The sequence below is a fragment of the Sus scrofa genome, chromosome 3 (assembly GCF_054392235.1).
Source record: "Sus scrofa isolate SSC_HxYL_T2T_F1_AM1 chromosome 3, Sscrofa_HxYL_maternal_Yorkshire_Landrace_v2.0, whole genome shotgun sequence".
NCBI lineage: Eukaryota > Metazoa > Chordata > Mammalia > Artiodactyla > Suidae > Sus > Sus scrofa.
In genome coordinates, this window is record NC_139385.1 from 44,781,063 (window position 1) to 44,799,889 (window position 18,827).

The 18,827-nt window shown below is 42.5% G+C and overlaps 1 non-coding gene across 1 annotated transcript; it reads left to right on the top strand.

Annotated features, from left to right (window-relative positions):
• The first annotated feature begins 9,586 nt into the window (after positions 1-9,586).
• LOC146404580 (U6 spliceosomal RNA) lies at positions 9,587-9,692 on the top strand. The gene has a single exon (XR_014842631.1). It is a non-coding gene; the product is annotated as a U6 spliceosomal RNA (small nuclear RNA).
• Positions 9,693-18,827: the final 9,135 nt, after the last annotated feature.

Here is an 18,827-nt window from a genome sequence, read left to right on the forward strand (position 1 = left end):
CCTGTTTGATCTCTACTTTGACTTCTTTGGGGTATGATGGATACGGAAGTGGAATCTGGATTACGCGATAATTCTGTGCTGAGTGTTTTAAGGAAACGCTGTACCGTTTTCCACACTGATGGCACATTTTCCACACCTCCGTGCAAGGCTGCCCAAGAGTTTCAGCTTCTCCAAATCCTCACCAATACTTGCTAAATATAGATATTTACATAAATACACATAATATAAAGACAAACGTATGTATGTACATAACATATCTATATGGCTATATATGCACAGATATGACTGTATGTGACTATGTATATGCACATATGTGACTACATATATATGACTGTATGTATGTATATAAACATAATTAATATAAATAAATAAATATAGGTAGATAGGTAACCACAATGAGACACCATGTCACAACCCTTAGGGTGAAATATATACATGTATTTCACACAGCAGTATTCTGTATCTCATTGTGGTTTCGATTTGCATGTCCCCAATTTCTAGTGCTACTGAGCATCGAGCATCTTTTTATGTGTTTATCAGCTATTTGTATAGCATCTTTTGAGAAATGTCTTTTCCAATCCTTTGCTCATTTCTTTATGGGGTTATTTGTTTTGTTGCTGTTGAGTTTCAGGATTCTTTATATATTCTGGACATTAAACACTTAGCAGATAAACCGTTTGTACATATTTTCTCCCAGTCTTTGGGTCACCTTTCCCTGTGATTTTCTTTCTTTTCTCTCTCTCTCTCTCTTTTTTTTTTTTTTTTTTGTCTTTTACGGCACACCCAGGCATATGGAGGTTCCCAGGCTAGTGGCCCAATCAGAGGTGTGACTGCTGGCCTACACCACAGCCACAGTAACGCGGGATCCGAGCCACATGTGTGACCTATACCACAGCTCACAGCAACACTGGATCCTTAACCCACTGAGCAAGGCCAGGGATCGAACCTGAATCCTCAAGGATACTAGGTGGGTTCTTAACCCACTGTACTATAACGGGAATTCCCACCTTTCACTCTGTTGATAATGTTCTTTATACGTAAAATTTTTCCATTTTGGTGAAGTCCATTTCATCTATTTTTCTCTCTCATTGCATATCCTTCTGTTGCCATATCTAAGAATGTGTTTAATTTTATAGGAAACTGCCAAACAGTTTTTCCAGTGTGGCTACATCTTTTTATATTCACACCAGCAACGCGTGAGTCCTATTTCTCTACATCCTTGTCAACATTTGTTATTGTCTGGGGCTTGTTTATTTTCTACCATAGATATCCTAGTGAGTATGAATTTTTATCTCATTGTGGCTTTAATTTGCATTTCCCTAATGATTCATTATTTTGAGCATTTTTTTTCTTGTCCTCATTTTTAAGTTATAGCTTTTCTTTGGTGACATATTTAACTAAATCTTTTTCTCATTCTTTTTTTTGCCTGCACCTGAGGCATGGGGCAGTCCCTGGGCCAGGGATTGAACTTGCGCCATAGCGGTGACCTGGGCTGCTGCAATGACAGTGATGGATCCTTCACCTGCTACGCCACAAGGGAACTCCACTTTTTCCTGTTTTTAAAGGGACCGTCTGTCTTCTTATTTAGTTGTAAGAATCCTCCATATTCTGGACTCGCGTTCTTTAACAGAGATGTAGTCTGGAAATACTCTGTCCCCATGTCTCACTTGCCTTTCTACTTTCTTCACAGTGTCTCTTGAAGAACAAACCTTTGCATTTTAATGAGGTCCAATTGATCATTTTTTCTGTTATGTATTTTGTCATTTAAAAGAACTCTGACGAATCCAAGATCATAAGATTTTGTCCTATTTTTTTTGTAAAAATTTGTATTGAATTCATGCATTTTTTATTTTTTACAAATTCCTTTATTGGGTAAAATATGACCGCTTAAAAATTTGAAATTTTATTGGAGAATAGTTGACTTAAAATGTCCTATGCATTTCAGGTGAACAGCAAAGTGAACCCGTTATGCATATACGTGTGTCCATTCACTTTTTCCCATGCAGGTTATTACAAACTATTGAGTAGATTTCTCTGGGCTCTATAGTAGATTCTTGTTAATTATCCATTCTATACGGTAGTCTGTTTATATTATTCCCAATTCCTCCCCTGCCCCCAGTTTCCCCTGTGGTAACCGTAATTTTGGTTTTGAAATCTGTGAGTTTGTTTCTGTTTTATAAATAAGTGCTTTTGTGCCATTTTATTAGATTCTACTTAGAAGTGATATCATATTTGTCTTTCTCCATCTGACTAACTTCATTTTGTGTGATAATCTCTAGGTCCATCCATGTTGCTATAAATGGTATTACCTCACACTTTTTTATGGCTGAGTCATATTCCATTGTATAAGTGTACTGCCTCTTCTTTATTCATTCCTCTATCAGTGGACATTTAGGTCTATGTCTTGGCTATTGTAAATAGGGCTACAATGAATATTGGGGTGCGTGTATCTTTTGGATAGATGCCCAGGTGTGGAATTGATTGTTGGATCTATATTTAGTTCTATATTTAGTTTTTTCTTTTTTCTTTCTTTCTTTCTTTCTTTTTTTTTTTTTTTTTTTGTCTTTTTAGGGCCATACCTACGGCATATGGAAGTTCCCAGGCTAGGCGTCAAATTGGAGCTATAGCTGCTGGCCTACACCACAGCCACAGCAACAAAGGATCCAAGCCATGTCTGTTGCCTACACCACAGCTCACTGCAAATGCCAGATCTTTAACCCACAGAGCGAAGCCAGGGATCGAACCTGCATCCTCATGGATACTAGTCAGGTTCATTACCACTGAGCCACGACAGGAACCTATATTTAGTTTATTAAGGAACCTCCATACTCATCCTCAGTGGTTGCAAAAATTGACATTCCCACCAACAGTGTAGAAGGGTTCCCTTTTCTCTACACCCTCTCCAGTGTGTGTTATTCTCTTAGTTTTATCAGAAAATGTCTTTATTTCACTTTAAATGTTGAAGGAGATTTTTACTGCATACAGATTTGGAATTGATAGATTATTTTCCCTCTTAAAACTGTGAAGCTTTGTTCCATCGTGCTCTGGCCTCCATTGTTTCTGATGAGAAGTCAGTCTCACCCAGATCCTTGTGGCCTTGCATCTACTGTGCTGCTTTTCTTTGTCTGCTTTCCAGACTGTCTCTTCATCTTTGGTTTGCAGCAGTTTGACTATGAAGTGCCTGGATGTAGTTTTCTTTCTTTATGATCATATTTTTTTTTTTTGTCTTTTTGTCTTTTCTAGGGTCACACCCGCAGCATATGGAGGTTCCCAGGCTGGGGGTCCAATCAGAGCTGTAGCCGCCAGCCTACACCAGAGCCACAGCAAAATGGGATCCAAGCCACATCTTCGACCTACACCACAGCTCATGGCAACGCTGGATCCTTAACCCACTGAGCAAGGCCAGGGATCGAACCCACAACCTCATGGTTCCCAGTCGGGTTTGTTAACCATTGAGCCATGACGGGAACTCCATGATCATATTTTTTTAAATTACTTCATTGAAGTATGGTTGATTTACAGTATTAATTTCTACTCTACAGCAGGTGATTTAGTTATACATATGTTCATACATTAAACATATATACTATAATTAAATAGAATATAATTATATATAAATTAAATATATACACTTATACATTATACATATATACTATATATACACTATGATTACATAAAATATATACACATTCTTTCTCATATTCTTTTCCATTAAGATTTATCACAGGATTTTTTTTTTTTTTTCGACTGCACCCATGGCATATAGAAGTTCCAGGGCAGAGTACCCATTGTGGCACAGCGGAAATGAATCTGACTAGTATCTGTGAGGTTGTGGGTTCTATCCCTGGCCTTGCTCAATGCATTAAGGATCCAGCATTGCCATGAGCTGTGGTGTAGATCACAGATGCAGGTCAGACCCCATGTTGCTGTGGCTGTGGTGTAGACCAGTGACCACAGCTCCACTTCAATCGCTAGCCTGGGAACCTCCATATGCCACAGATGCGACCCTAAAAAACAAACAAAAGAAGTTCCAGGGCCAGGGACTGAATTCAAACTGTAGCTGTGGCAATGCCAGATACTTAACCCACTGCAGCAGCGTGGCAACTCCCTATCACAGCATACCGAATACAGTCCCCTGTGCTATACAGTAGGACCTTCTTGTTTATCCATCCTACATATAATAGTCTGTACCTGCCAATCCCAAACTCCCAAACCTTTCCTCACCCATCTCTTCCTCCCTTCGCAATCATAAGTCTGTTTTCTATGTCTGTGAGTTTGTTTCTGTTTCGTAGATATGTTCATTTATATCATATTTGAGATTCCACATAGAAGTGCTATTATATGATATTTGTCTTTCTCTTTCTGACTTACTTCACTTGGTATGAGAATCTTTAGTCCACTGGATATAGTTTTCTCTGTGTTTGTCTAGCTTGGGTTTTTCTGAGTTTCTTGAATCTGTAAGAGTATGTCACCAAATATAGGAAAATTTCATTCATTATTTCTTCAAAAATTATTTCTGTCCATTCTCTTTCCTCTCCTTTTAGAACTCCAATTACCCATATGTTAGATCATTGGATCTTGTCCCATAAGTCATCATAGCTCTTTCTTTCATGCTTTCTCTTTAAGCTTCAGTTTTGGTTAGTTTTATTGTCTTGTCTTCTAGTTCATGGGTCTTTTTCTTCTAAAATATCAGATCTGTTCCTAAGCCCATTCAATGAATTTGTTATTACAATATATTTTTCTAGAATTTCCATTTGGCTGTTTTTATTTGTTTCTGTATGTGTCTTCTGTCCTGAGAAATCCTATATCCTAAATGTGTTTGTATTTATATATTTATATCTATCTGTATATCTTTATGTAAAGATATATACACATCCTCGAGAACAAGGATTTTAGGGACTGAACTGCACCCTAATTCATATGTTAAAGCTCTAACTCCCAGTGTGACTGTGTTTAGAGATAGGACCTTTAAAGAGGTAATTAAGGTTAAATGAGGGCATAGGTGGGACGCTAATCTCATACGTCTGGAGAGCTCGTAAGAAGAGAAAGAGGGAGTTCCCGCTGTGGCTCAGCGGTTAACGAACCTGACTAGTATCCATGAGGACGTGGGTTCGATCCCTGGCCTTGCTCAGTGGGTTAAGGATCTGGTGTTGCCGTGATCTGTGGTGTGGGTTGCAGACGCAGCTCAGATCCCATATGGCTGTGGCTCTGGGGAAGGCCAGTGGCTCCAACTCCAAATGGACCCCTAGCCTGGGAACCTGCATATGCTGCTGGTGCGGCCCTAAAAGACAAAAAGAAAAAAGAAAAAAAAAATTGAAGAGAAAGAGACATCAGGCATGTGCATGAACTGTGAAAAGGACTTGTGAGGACACAGCAAAGATAAAGTGGCCATGTCTAAGCCGAAGGGAGAAGCTTCATGAGAAATCCACCCCACTGGCACCTTGATCTTGGATTTCTAGCCTATAGAATTGTGAGAAAATAAATTTCAGTAGTTAAACCACTCAGTCAGTGCTATTTTGTTACAGCAACTTTAGATGGCCAATACAAGTTATAATAATTGTGGTAGCATCCTTGTCTGTTAATTCTAATGTCTCTTTTTTTCTTGGTGTCAGCCTCAATTGATTACCTTTTCTCTTCAGAGTGGGTCACATTTTCCTAGGTCTTTGCATGTCTGGTAATACTGAGTTGTGAGTGATACATTGCAGAGACTCTGAATCTGTTATCTTCCTCTGAGCAGTGTTGATTTTTTCAGCCAGCATTTAACTTGGCTGGTTTTGTCTGCAAATTCTGTCTTCCCCATAGTGGGCAGCAGCTGAAACCTCAGGTCAGTGCTCTTAGCCTGAGCTTGGTGCCGATGCATACATTGTTTATGAGTCAGCCAGAGATTTGGGCAGCTTACACACAAAATTTGGAGCCCTCCAGCTCTATTTCTGTCCTTTCCAGGTTTTCTCTCCTTTCTTTCCAGCAGCTATGCTTGTCAACAAATCACCCTCTGATTCTTGAAGCCAATAAAGCTATGAGTTTTCTATTGGAATTTTAGCCATCTGGAATGGTGGTTACTGCAACCTTCCCTCAGGCTAGAAACCATAAAAAATGTGAAATAGCAAATGCAGTTCCATTCTTTCGCGTGTCAATGCCCCTCCAATATTGCTTTTGGTTTCTCTCCAGGGCCTTTAGGTAGTTGCTTTTTTGAAATGTTTGGTCCAGAATTTGCAGTAATGATCTGAAGAAGGGTTGCTCCATGTCCGCACCTGAGTAGGAGTCCTGAATATCACTGGAATGGCTCCAGGCGTCTCTATCTTCACTCCTTCTGCTTTAGTCTTAACCCCCTAGAGCAGCAAGACCCAAGCAGTAACTTCCCAGCTAGGTTCTCCGAGTACTTTATCCCCATGAAGCTCATTCTCCTCATGCTTAGATCACTGCAGTCAGTTGACCTTGGATGCCCTGTGCCTGTGCTGCTCACCTCCTGGGCTCTTCCATCCACTTCTGTCTTCAGTTGCCATCTCTTGGCTGATAACTCCTCAATGTGCACCCCTATTCCAGCTTCCTGCTGGATGTGTCCTTTGGAGTATGTCAAAGGACCCTTTCACTGATCATGCCCTCGACGGACGTCATCATTTCCCTTCTCAGAACTACTTTTCTCGAGTCCTTCATCACGGTAAATACCCCCACCATCCACTCCTTTTTCCAGCTCAGAAAACTGGGAGCCATTCTTGATCACCCTCCCCCACCTCCATGCTAAATCTCCAAACTCTCTCAGTTTGCATCTCCTAGACCTCTCTCAAAACTGTCCCTTGGAGTTCCTGTGGTGGCGCAGTGGTTAACGAATCCGACGAGGAACCATGAGGTTGCGGGTTCGATCCCTGGCCTTGCTCAGTGGGTTAAGGATCCGGCGTTGCCATGAGCTGTGGTGTAGGTCGCAGATGCGGCTCGGATCCCGCGTTGCTGTGGCTCTGGCGTAGGCAGGCGGCTACAGCTCCGATTGGACCCCTAGCCTGGGAACCTCCATATGCCGTGGGATCGACCCTAGAAAAGGCAAAAAGACAAAAAAAAAACAAAAACAGAAACCAAAAAAAACTGTCCCTTTTCCTCTGTCGTCATTGCCGCAGTTCCCATAGGCTCTATTCTGAGTTGTTAGCAATAGCCTCCTAATTGGCCTATTTCTCTTGCTCCCCCTCCCCGGCCCCCAAGTGCAGTAGCCAGAATGACATTTTGATGCTACCAGGTCCCCTTATTTTTCCGCACACATTTTTTTTTTTTTTTTACATAGCTTGTGAGTTCCTTTTTAAAAGTCCTGCTGGGGTTAAAAAAAAAAAAATGTCCTGCTGGGGTTGCATCAAAGCCGTAGATCCGTGGGGGAAACTGACACGTTAGCAATACTGAGTGTTCTAACTCTTGAACCTGGTGTCTCTCTTATTCCAATGAGGTTGTTATAAGCGAAAAATCGCTTATAAGCCACAGTTTGAGTGGCTTGTAAATAACAGAAATTTATTTCTCACAGTTCTGGAGGCTGGGCATCTGAGATCAGGGTGCCAGCATGGATACCAGTCGGGTTCTTAACCTGCTGAGCCACAACTTTATAAGTCAACTATACTCCAATAAAATTTATGTTTAAAAACAAGGAGTTCCTGTTGTAGCTCAGCAGAAATGAATCTGACTAGCATTCATGAGGACACAGGTTCGATCCCTAACTTCCCTCAGTGGGTTAAGGATCTGACATTGTCATGAGCTGTGGTGTAGTTTGCAGACACTGCTCGGATCTGGTGTTGCTGTGGCTGTGGTGTAGACCGGCGGTACGGCTCCGATAGGACCCCTAGCCTGGGAACTTTCATATGCCACAGTGCAGCCCTAAAAAGACCAAAAAAAAAAAAAAAAAAAAAGTAAAGTTTGCATTTTATTCTCTATCCATGCTGTATTGTTGAACTGGATAGGCCCTCCATCAAAGTGTCCAATCAGCTGGGTGAAAGTGGCTATCTTTACCTTGTTCCTAATCGTAAGGGGAAAATAATTCATTCTTTCCCTTCTAAATGTGATGTTAGCTATAGATTTTCTGTGGTTGCCTCTCATCAGGTTGAAGAACTTCCCTTTTTACTTCTGTTCAGGTTTGCTGAGAGTTCTTTTTCTTGTTTCTTTCTTTCTTTTTTTTTTTTTTTTGCTTTTTAGGGCTGCACCGTGGCATATGAAATTTCCCAGGTTAAGGGTCTAATCAGAGCTGCAGCTGCCAGCCTACACCACAGCCACAGCAACGCCAGAGTGGGGCCAGGGATTGAACCTGCATCCTCATGGATACTAGTCACCTTCATTTCCACTGATCCACAATGGGAACTCCATTCCCCACCCACCCCACCCCACTCCACCCCATTTTTGGCGAGCTCCACCGGCATATGGAATTCCTGGGCCAGGGATCAGATCTGGGCCATAGGCCACAGTTGTGACTTAAGCTGCATCTATGACAACTCCAGATTCTTAACCCCATGTGCCAGGACCAGGGATCGAACCTGTGTCCCAGCACTCCCAAGACGCTGCCAATCCCATTGTGCCACAGTGGGAACTCCAGGTCCTTTAACTGAATCACACCTGCAAAGACCCTTCTTCCAAATAAGGTCACCTTCGCAGGACCCAGGGACTGGACGTGGATGCCTCTTAGGGAGCCCTTTTCCTTCACACCGCAGTGACTGAACAGGTTCATTGCAATGATGGATTTTCAAATGTGGAACCTGGCATTTTGGGGGCAAACCCCACTTGGTCATGATATATGAAACGTGCTTGTTTTGTGTCTGTGTTCATTCGGAATATTGGTCTGCAAATTTTTTGGCGAGCTTTGCCCGATATTGGTGTAGAGGATCACAGACCTCATAAAATGAAATCTGTTCTTTCCTCTTCTGTCTTCTGGAAAACCTCATGTACACTTTTGGTTTTTTTCTTTAAATGTTTGGTCAGATTCATGAGTAAGGCCACTTGGACCTGGTGAACTCATTGCGGGAATGTTTTTAACTACAAGCCTAATGTCTTTGTTAGACACAACTTTAAGCTTTTTGGGTGACCTTTGTTAATGTCAGGGAATTTGTCCATTTCATTTAAGTTTTTGGATTTGTTGACATAAAGTTGTTCCTTATATTCTTTTATTATTCCTCTCCCCAGGGTGTGTTTCGTTTTTCCTCTTTAATTCCTGATATTGGAAATTTTAATTTTTCTTCTAGAAGTTTATCAATTTTGCTGATATTTTCAATGAACTAGCTTTTGTTGTCATTGATTTTCTCAGTTGTATTTCTGGTTTTTTTTTTGTTTGTTTTTTTTTTTTTTGTCTTTTTGCTATTTCTTTGGGCCGCTCCCGCGGCATATGGAGGTTCCCAGGCTAGGGATCCAATCGGAGCTGTAGCCGCCGGCCTACGCCAGAGCCACAGCAACGCGGGATCCGAGCCGCATCTGCGACCTACACCACAGCTCATGGCAACGCTGGATCCTTAACCCACTGAGCAAGGCCAGGGATCGAACCCACAACCTCATGGTTCCTAGTCAGATTCATTTCCGCTGTACCATGACAGGAACTCCCAACAATTAGCATTTTTTTTTAAAAGAGAGTTTTGTGCTCACTTCGGCGCACATATACTAAAATTGGAACGATACAGAGAAGATTAGCATGGCCCCTGTGCAGGGATGACACGCAAATTCGTTAAGCATTCCATATTTTTGGGGAAAATCTTTGCAAGTGAATCGACTGACAAGGGATTAATCTCCAAAATTTATAAACAACTTCTGTAGCTCCATATCAAAAAAACAAACAAGCCTATCAAAAAATGGGCAGAATATCTAAATAGACAATTCTCCAAAGAAGACATACGGATGGCCAAAAAACACATGAAAAGATGTTCAACATCACTCATGATTAGAAAGATGCAAATCAAAAACCATGATGAGGTACCACCTTATACCAGCCAGAATGGCCATCATCCAAAAGTCTACACACAATAAGTGCTAGAGAGGGTGTGGAGAAAAAGGAACCCTAGTACACTGTTGGTGGGATTGTAAATTGGTGCAACCACTGTGGAAAGCAGTATGGTGATTCCTCAGAAAACTAAAGATAGAACTACCATTTGATCCAGCAATCCCACTCCTGGGCATCTACCTAGAGAAATCCATGACTCACAAAGACCCATGTACTCCAGTGTTCATTGCAGCACTATTTACAATAGCCAAGACATGGAAACAACCTCAATGCCCATCGACGGAGGAGTGGATCAGGAAGATGTGGTACATATACACAATGGAATATGACTCAGCCATTAAAAAGAACAAAATACCAGCATTTTTAGCAACATGGGTGGACCTAGAAACAACCATGCTAAGTGAAGTCAGCCATACAATGAGACACCAACACCAAATGCTTTCACTGACATGTGGAATCTGAAAAAAGGACAGACTGAACTTCTTTGCAGAACAGATGCTGACTCACAGACATTGAAAAACTTATGGTCTCCAGAGGAGACAGCTTGGCGGGTGGGGGGATGTGCTTGGGCTGTGGGATGGAAATCCTGTGACATTGGATTGTGATGATCATTATACAGCTACAGATGTGATAAATTCATTTGAGTAATTTTAAAAAATGGGAATAAATAAATAAAGCATCACCCTGGCCATGGCATGGACAACAAGTTATAGAGATGGAACGGTGGAATCAGGAAGCCAGTTAGGACAGTATCACAGTGGCCCATGCGAGAAAAGGTGATGACTTGAAGAAAAGAGCGTTGGAAATGAGATTTATTTTGGAGAAAAACTAACAGAAATTGCTGACAAATTACATCTGAGATTAAAAGTAGGGAGGAAATACTGTACTGAAATAAATTTCACCGAAAAAAAATTTTTTTTAATTAAAAATAAATAAAAAAAGAGAGTTTTTGGAGTTCCCGTCGTGGCGCAGTTGTTAATGAATCTGACTAGGAACCATGAGGTTGCGGGTTCGGTTCCTGCCCTTGCTCAGTGGGTTAAGGCTCCGCCGTTGCTATGAGCTATGGTGTAGGTTGCAGATGTGGCTCCGATCTTGCGTTGCTGTGGCTCTGGCGTAGGCCAGTGGCTACAGCTCCGATTCAACCCCTAGCCTGGGAACCTCCATATGCTGTGGGAGTGGCCCTAGAAAAGGCAAAAAAAAAAAAAAAAAAGAGAGTTTTGTGAATAACCTCATACCCTTATTTTAAAAACGGGTAAAATAAGCAAATTTGAAAAATAATTCAATATGTGTATTAACTTGCAACCATAAAAATATTTCATTCAGGAGTTCCCATTGTGGCTTAGTGATAACCTCATATCCATGTGGATGCGGGTTCGATCCTTGGCCTCGCTCAGTGGGTTAAGGATCCAGTGTTGCTGTGGCTGTGGTGCAGGCCAGAAGCTGCAGCTCCAATTCGACCCCTAGCCTGAGAACTTCCATATGCTGTGGGTGCAGCCCTAAAAAAGAAAAAAAAATTGATTCAGTGTTTAAAATTCTATCCATAAAAGTTTCATTTGGATCCCTTTTTTTTTTTTTTTTTTTTTAAGATTCCACATGTAAGTGTTATCATATGATGTTTGTCCTTCACTGTGTTCGTTGTATTTGATTTTATGGCTAGATCTTAAACTGCTGAATCAAATATTTGTATAATGGAGAGGGTTGAAGGTGAAGCAGTTTGGGAGGGAATGTTGGAACTTGCATCGCAACATACGTACCAATTTAAGTTTGGGTAGCTACACTTTATCACTTTAAGACTGTCAGCCTTCCCATGCAGCTGTCAGTGTGGGATCCTTTAACCCACAGCACTGGCCAGGGAGTACATCCACACCTCCACAGTGACCCAAGCCACTGCTGTTGGATTCTTAACCCACTGTGCCACAGCAGGAACTCCTCAAGCAGTTTTTCTGAATTTGAGATGAATATACATTTTTTCCTTTCATCTGTTCATGCTGTGAAATACACAAGTAGAATTTCTTTTTGGTTTGTTTTTTAGGGCTACACCTGTGGCATATGGAGGCTCCCAGGCTAGGGGTTGAATTGGAGATACAGCTGCCAGCCTACACCACAGCCATAGCAACGCAGGGTCTGAGCCGTGTCTGTGACCTACGCCACAGCTCATGGCAGTGCTGGATCCCAGACCCACTGAGCGAGGCCAGGGATCAGAACCTCATCCTCATGGATACTAGTCAGATTCATTTCTGCTGTGCCACAATGGGAACTCCCACAAATTGATGTTCTAATGTTAAACTGTCATTTTATTTCTGGGATAAACTTTACATGATCATAACTTTATTGTAAGTTTACTTGTTTTCCTGTTAGCATGTTTAATATATTGCCATACTCGGTTTGTTAATATTTATTTAGGATTTTTGCATAAATTAGATTGACTTGTAGTTTCCTCTATTCAAATTGTCCTTGTCTCATAGAATTAGGTGAGTTACTGTCCCTCATTTTTTTTCTTTCTGGAACAGTTTACATGAGATAGGAGACTTTCACTCTTTGAGTTTTCAGTAGAATTCACCTACATAACAAACTTTGGATGCATTTCACTGTATGACTAACTTCACGTAGAATAATAGTTTCTAGGTCCATCCCTGTTGCTGCAAATGGTATTATTTCATTCTTTTTCATGGCTGAGTCGTATTTCATTGTTTATATGTACCACATCTCCTTTGTCCATTCCTCTCTTGATGGATATTTAGGTGGCTTCCATGTCATGGCTCTTGTAAATAGTGCTGCAGTGAATATTGATGTGCATGTATCTTTTCAAATTACGGTTCTCTCTGGATAGATGCCCAGGAATGGGATTGCTGGATCGTATGGCAGTTTTATTTTATTTATTTATTTATTTTTTGTCTTTTGTCTTTTTGTCTTTTGTTGTTGTTGCTATTTCTTGGGCCGCTCCCGCGGCATATGGAGGTTCCCAGTCTAGGGGTCGAATCGGAGCTGCAGCCACCGGCCTACGCCAGAGCCACAGCAATGCGGGATCCGAGCCGCGTCTGCAACCTACACCACAGCCCACGGCAACGTCAGATCCCCAACCCACTGAGCAAGGGCAGGGACCGAACCCGTAACCTCATGGTTCCTAGTCGGATTCGTTAACCACTGCGCCACGACGGGAACTCCGGCAGTTTTATTTTTAGCTTTTGCTGTTTTCCATAGTGGTTGTATCAATTTACATTCCCACCACAGTGTGAGAGGGTTCCCTTTTCTCTGCACCTCTCCAGCATTTATTGTTTGTAGCCTTTCTGATGATGGCCATTCTGGCTGGTGTAAGGTGGTACTGCATAGTAGTTCTGATTTTCATTTTTCTAATAATTAGTGATATTGTGCATCTTTTCATGTGTTTTTTGGCCATCTATATGTCTTCTTAGGAGAACTATGCATTTAGATCCTCTGCCCATTTTTTAATGAGGTTTTTTTGTGTGTGTGTTATTGAGCTGCAGCAGGTGGTTGTATATTTTGGAGATTTATCTCTTGACAGTCATTTCATTTGCAAATATTTTCTCCCATTCTGTGGGTTGTCTTTTCATTTTGCTTAGGGTTTCCTTTGCTGTGCAAAAACTTTTAAGTTTAATTAGGCCCCATTTGTTTATTTTTGTTTTATTGTCATTACTCTAGGAGGTGGTTCTGAGAAGATACCGCTGTGTTTTATGTCTGCCTATGTTTTCCTCTAAGAGCTTTATAGTATCTGGTCTTAGATTTAGGTCTTTAATGCATTTGGGGTTTATTTTTGTGTATGGTGTTAGGGCGCGTTCTAATTTCATTCTTTTACATGTAGATGTTCTGTTTTCCCAGCACCACTTATTGATGGCTTTTTCCATCAAATATTCTTGCCTCCTTTGTCATAGATTAGTTGACCATAGGTGCGTGGATTTATTTTTGGGCTCTCTTTCCTGTTCCTACTGATCTATATTTCTGCTTTTGTGCCAGACTGCTCAGAATAAAATTGCTCCAGTTGCTCAGAATAAAATTAGGAGTCATCTTTGCCCCCTTTCTTTTTCACTTCCAGTTTGTCAGGCTATCTAGAATCTAATCACTTTTCACCTTCTCCACTGTAGCACCAGACCAAGCCTCTGCCACCCAGCTTCAGTGTCCTTCCTGGAATTCTTATATCCAGCTTTGCCTCCACCCCATCCCCAAGTCTATTCTCAATGCAACATACAGAGAGAGCCTTTAAAATTTTTTTTTAATTTTTTAAAAAAGCTCTGTTGGTATATAATTCACTTATCATACAGTTTACCCATTGAAAGTGTACAGTTCAGGAGTTCCCACCATGGCTCAGCAGTTAATGATCCCGACTTGTACCCATGAGGTTGCAGGTTCCATCCCTGCTGCGCTCAGTGGGTTAAGGATCCAGCATTGCCGGGAGCTGTGGTGGAGGTCGTAGATGTGGCTCAGATCCCACTTTGCTGTGGCTGTGGTGTAGGCCGGTGGCTACAGGTCTGATTCAACCGCTAGCCTGGGAACCTCCATATGCTGTAGGTGTGGCCCTAAAAAGACAAAAGACAAAATAAAATAAAAGAAAGTCTACAGTTCAGTGGCCCTTGGGGAATTCACAGAACCGTGCATCAATTACCACACTCGGTTTTTGAACAGCTTCATTACCCAAAGAGAAATCTGCACCCTTTATCCAATAACCACCAATTCCCCATCTCCCAAAACTAATTTTTTTTTTTGCCCCCACAACTAAAGATCTATTTTCTTTTCTTTTTGCTTTTTAGGGCCACATCTGCGGCATATGGAGGTTCCAAGGCCAGGGGTTGAATCGGAGCTGCATCTCTGGCCTATGCCACAGCCATAGCAACGAGGGATCTGAGTCAGCGACCTACACCACAGTTCATGGCAATGTTGATCCTTAACCCACTGAGGGGGGCTCAGGATGGAACCCACATCCTCATGGATCCTAGTTGGGTTTTTAACCCGCGGAGCCGCGACTGATGTTCTTGACAAGTGCAGTTTGCCATGGAATGTTGGGGTGAAATCCAGCCTGGAATGGGTTTAAGAAAAAGTGTCGGCGTTCCCGTTGTGGCTCAGCAGTAAGGAGCCTGACCAGTATCCATGAGGATGCGGGTTCGATCCCTGGCCTCGATCAGTGGGTTAAAGGATCCGGCGTTGCCGTGGGATGTAGTGTGGGTTGCAGACATGGCTTGGATCCAGCATTGCTGTGGTTGTGGTGTAGGCTGGCAGCTGCAGCTCCAATTGGACTCCTAGCCTGGGAACTTCCACATGCCTCAGGTGCGGCCGTAAAAAGACAAAAGAAAAAAAGAAAAAGTGTGGAGCCTCTGCTTCCTGCCCTGATAAAATAAATTTTTACTGGAGAACATAACGGCCAATAAAATTGGAGAAATGTAAGAGGCAACTGATTTCAGGCACCGGAACCAAGAGGCCGGACAGTGACTCCCCAGAGGAGGGAGAGTCAGGAGTGAGTGCCACGCTTGCTCAACTCTCTGCCTCGGGACCACTTCTCAGCCCAGTGCAAGAGCTGGATACTGAATGGACATAGTGGCAACTGACTAAGATGAGGAAGCATACATTCTGGCTCTGCAAACCTAAAGCAGCTGAAATCTGTGGGGTGAAGCCTGGAGAGGAGGAAGCTTTTGAGAAAGAGGCCCCATATGTTTTGGAGAGGGGGGTCCCCCATGAGTCCATGGCTAAGGCCTGGGCTGTACACATACACAATGAAACTAACCCAGGATTATCAGAGCTGCTCCAAACAGTGGGGGCAAGCAGAGCCTAGAGGAAGGGCAGTGCTGGCCACACTGGAGTCCTGGCTTTGCCAGAGTAAAGACCACAGTGGCATCTCATCAAGAGTCCGGGCGGAGTTCTCGTGTGGCAGAGGAGGTTATGGATGTGGCATTGTCACTGCTTTGGCGTGGGTTCGATCCCTGGTCCAGAACTTCTGCATGCAGTCAGTGTGACCAAAAAAAAAAAAAAAAAAAGGAAAGTCCTAGCATCCAGCTGAAGGCTATCTTGAGGAGCAAAAACTATGCCCAAGAGCGGGTACCAGTTAGGCAGATATTAAACACTTGAAGCCTTGCAGGCTGTATGGTCTTTGCCACAACTACTCAGCTCAGCTGTTGCAGGGTAAAAGCAGCCATAGGGACATATAATGAATGAATATGGCTGTGTTGCACTAAAACATAATTTGCATAAAACAGCTGATGAGGGTTTGGTGCACAGGTTGCAGTTTGCCAAACCCTGCCCTAGAATAAGATGTGTTCTATCATCTTCTAGCAACGTCCACTGCCAAATGACATAAAGGTCCACAGCAGAGGCAGACTTGGAAGGTTGAGTCTTGTGAAGTCAGAGGGGCTGGAGGAAACCCTGGCTTTCTACAGGTCTCCCCTAACAAGTGTGAGGACAAGCCCACTTAAGTTCAAGGTGATGGACCAGTAATAGGAGTGTCTGCTAGAATGAGAATTAGTACTTTTCAGAGGAAGATAATAGAGGCTGTTGTCTCTTCAATGTGTTAACCACAATATTATTCAATCAAAAACTGAGAGACATGCAAATAAACAAGAAAACTTGATCCAAAGGCAAGGATGAACGCAGTCAATAGAAACGGAACAAAAGATGGCCCAGATGTTGGAGTTAGCAGGCAAATATTTTAAAGAGGCTATTGTAAATATTTATAAAGGAAAATAAGCTCAAAGAATTAAGGGAAAATGTGGTGAGTAAACCAGAGTTGCCATTTCGGCTCAGCAGGTTAAGAACCCATCTGGGATCCAGGAAGATGCAGGTTCGATCCCCGGCCTTGCTCGGTGGGTTAATGATGTGTCATTGCCGCAAGCTGCCGTGCACATCTGGCTGGGATCTGCGTTGCTGTGGCTGTGACGTAGGCTGGTGGCTGCAGCTCCGATTCGACCCCTAGCCTGGGAACCTCCATGTGCTGCCGGTGCAGCCCTTAAAAAAAAAAAAAAAAAAAAAAAGGTAAACCAATAGAGAATTTCATCAAAGAAATTGAAAATACTGAAGATAAATACAAATTCTAGAACTGAAAACTGAAATAACTGAAGCAAAAAAGAAAAAATTCACTGGATGGCCTTGATAATAGATTGGAGTTCTCTTGAGGACACAACAGAAACGAGCCACTCTGAAGAAGAGAGAGGGAAAAAGAAGAAAGACGACAAAACTTCAGTGACCAGGTTGGAGCAGTCAGACATCCATACAATCAGAATCCCGGAGGAGTTCCCGTTGTGGCGCAGCAGAAATGAATCCGACTAGGAACCGTGAGGTCGCAGGTTCGATCCCTGGCCTCACTCAGTGGGTTAAGGATCTGGCATTGCCATGAGCTGTGGTGTAGGTCACAGATACGGCTCGGATCTGGCGTTGCTGTGGCTGTGGTGTAGGCCGGCAGCTGTAGCTCCGATTGTGCCTCTAGCCTGGGAACCTCTATATGCCGCAAGGTGCAGCCCTAAAAAAGACAAAAGACCAAAAAAAAAAAAAAAAAAGTGGAATTCCAGAGTGAAGAGAGCTGTATTGAAACAGAAAAAAAAAAAAAAAAAAAAAAACTAAGAAAATCATTGCTGAAAATATCCCAGGTTTGATTTTTTTTTTTTTTTTTTTTTTCCTACCCAGAGGCGTATGGACTTCTCAGGCCAGGGCTCAGATCCCAGCTGCAGTTACGACCCACACGGCAACTGTGGTAACCACAGATTCTTCAACCTGCTGTGCCAGGCTGGGAATCAAATCTTAATCCTGGTGCTGCAGAGATGCTGACGATCTCATTGGGCCACAGCAGGAAGTCCCCAGGTTTGATTTTTTTTAATACCTGTTTATAGGGATAAACTTACCTTTGCTCCAAGCATGGATAAGTGAAAGGAGAACTGTACCTGGAGCTCCTAGTCACACTGCTGAACAGCAGAGATAATGGGAGCAGTCTTGAAAGCATCAGGAAAACAAGGCACGTTGCATGTTTGGAAACGGCATTCTGAATGCCCGCTCAATGTCCACTTAGCAGTCGTGGAGGCCGGGGTACCATGCAAGACTATGCCAAAGACAACTTGAAAGTGCTGAAAGGAAAAAAAAATTAGACCCAAATCTTATATCCATAAAAATACCCTTCAAGAAATTGAGGCTGAGGAGTTCTAGTCCTGGCTCAGTGGAAACGAATCTGGCTAGCATCCATGAAGATGCAGGTTCCATCCCTGGCCTCACTCAGTGGGTTAAGGATCCTGCATTGCTGTGGCTGTAGTGTAGGTTTCGGACATGACTCAGATGTGGTGTTGCTCTGGCTGTGGTGTAGGCAGGCAGCCACAGCTCCAATTTGACCTCTAGTCTGGGAACCTCCATATGGTGCAGGTGTGCCCCTAAAAAGACAAAAAAAAATTGAGGGTGAAATAAATTTATTTTCAGATAAAAGCTGAGAGAATTTGTTGCCAGTAGACCTGTCATGTTAAGATATGTGAAAAGGGAGTTCCCTGGTGGCCTAGTGGTTAAGGTGTTGTCACTGCTGTGGCTCAGGTTATTCTTGTGGTATGGGTTTGATCGCCAGCCCAGGAACCTCTGTGTGCCACAGGTGCAACCAAAAACACCCCCCCAAAGAAAAACAAACAAAAGAAATGCAAAAGGACATCCTTCAGGTTAAAGGAAAATGGTTCTCAGTGGAAATTCAGATGGACGGGAAGAAGGGAAGCGCCCTGGAAACGGCAAATAAGATCTTATTTCAATAATGGACTTAAAACCCATTGACTATTTAAAACAAGACCATTGTAGATAAGGTCTACTTAGTATATATTGAAGTAAAAGGTATGACAATCACGTATGAACGGGGATGGGCAAATGGATTTTTTTGGCTTTTTTAGGGCTGTACCTATGGCATGTGGAGGTGCCCAGGCTA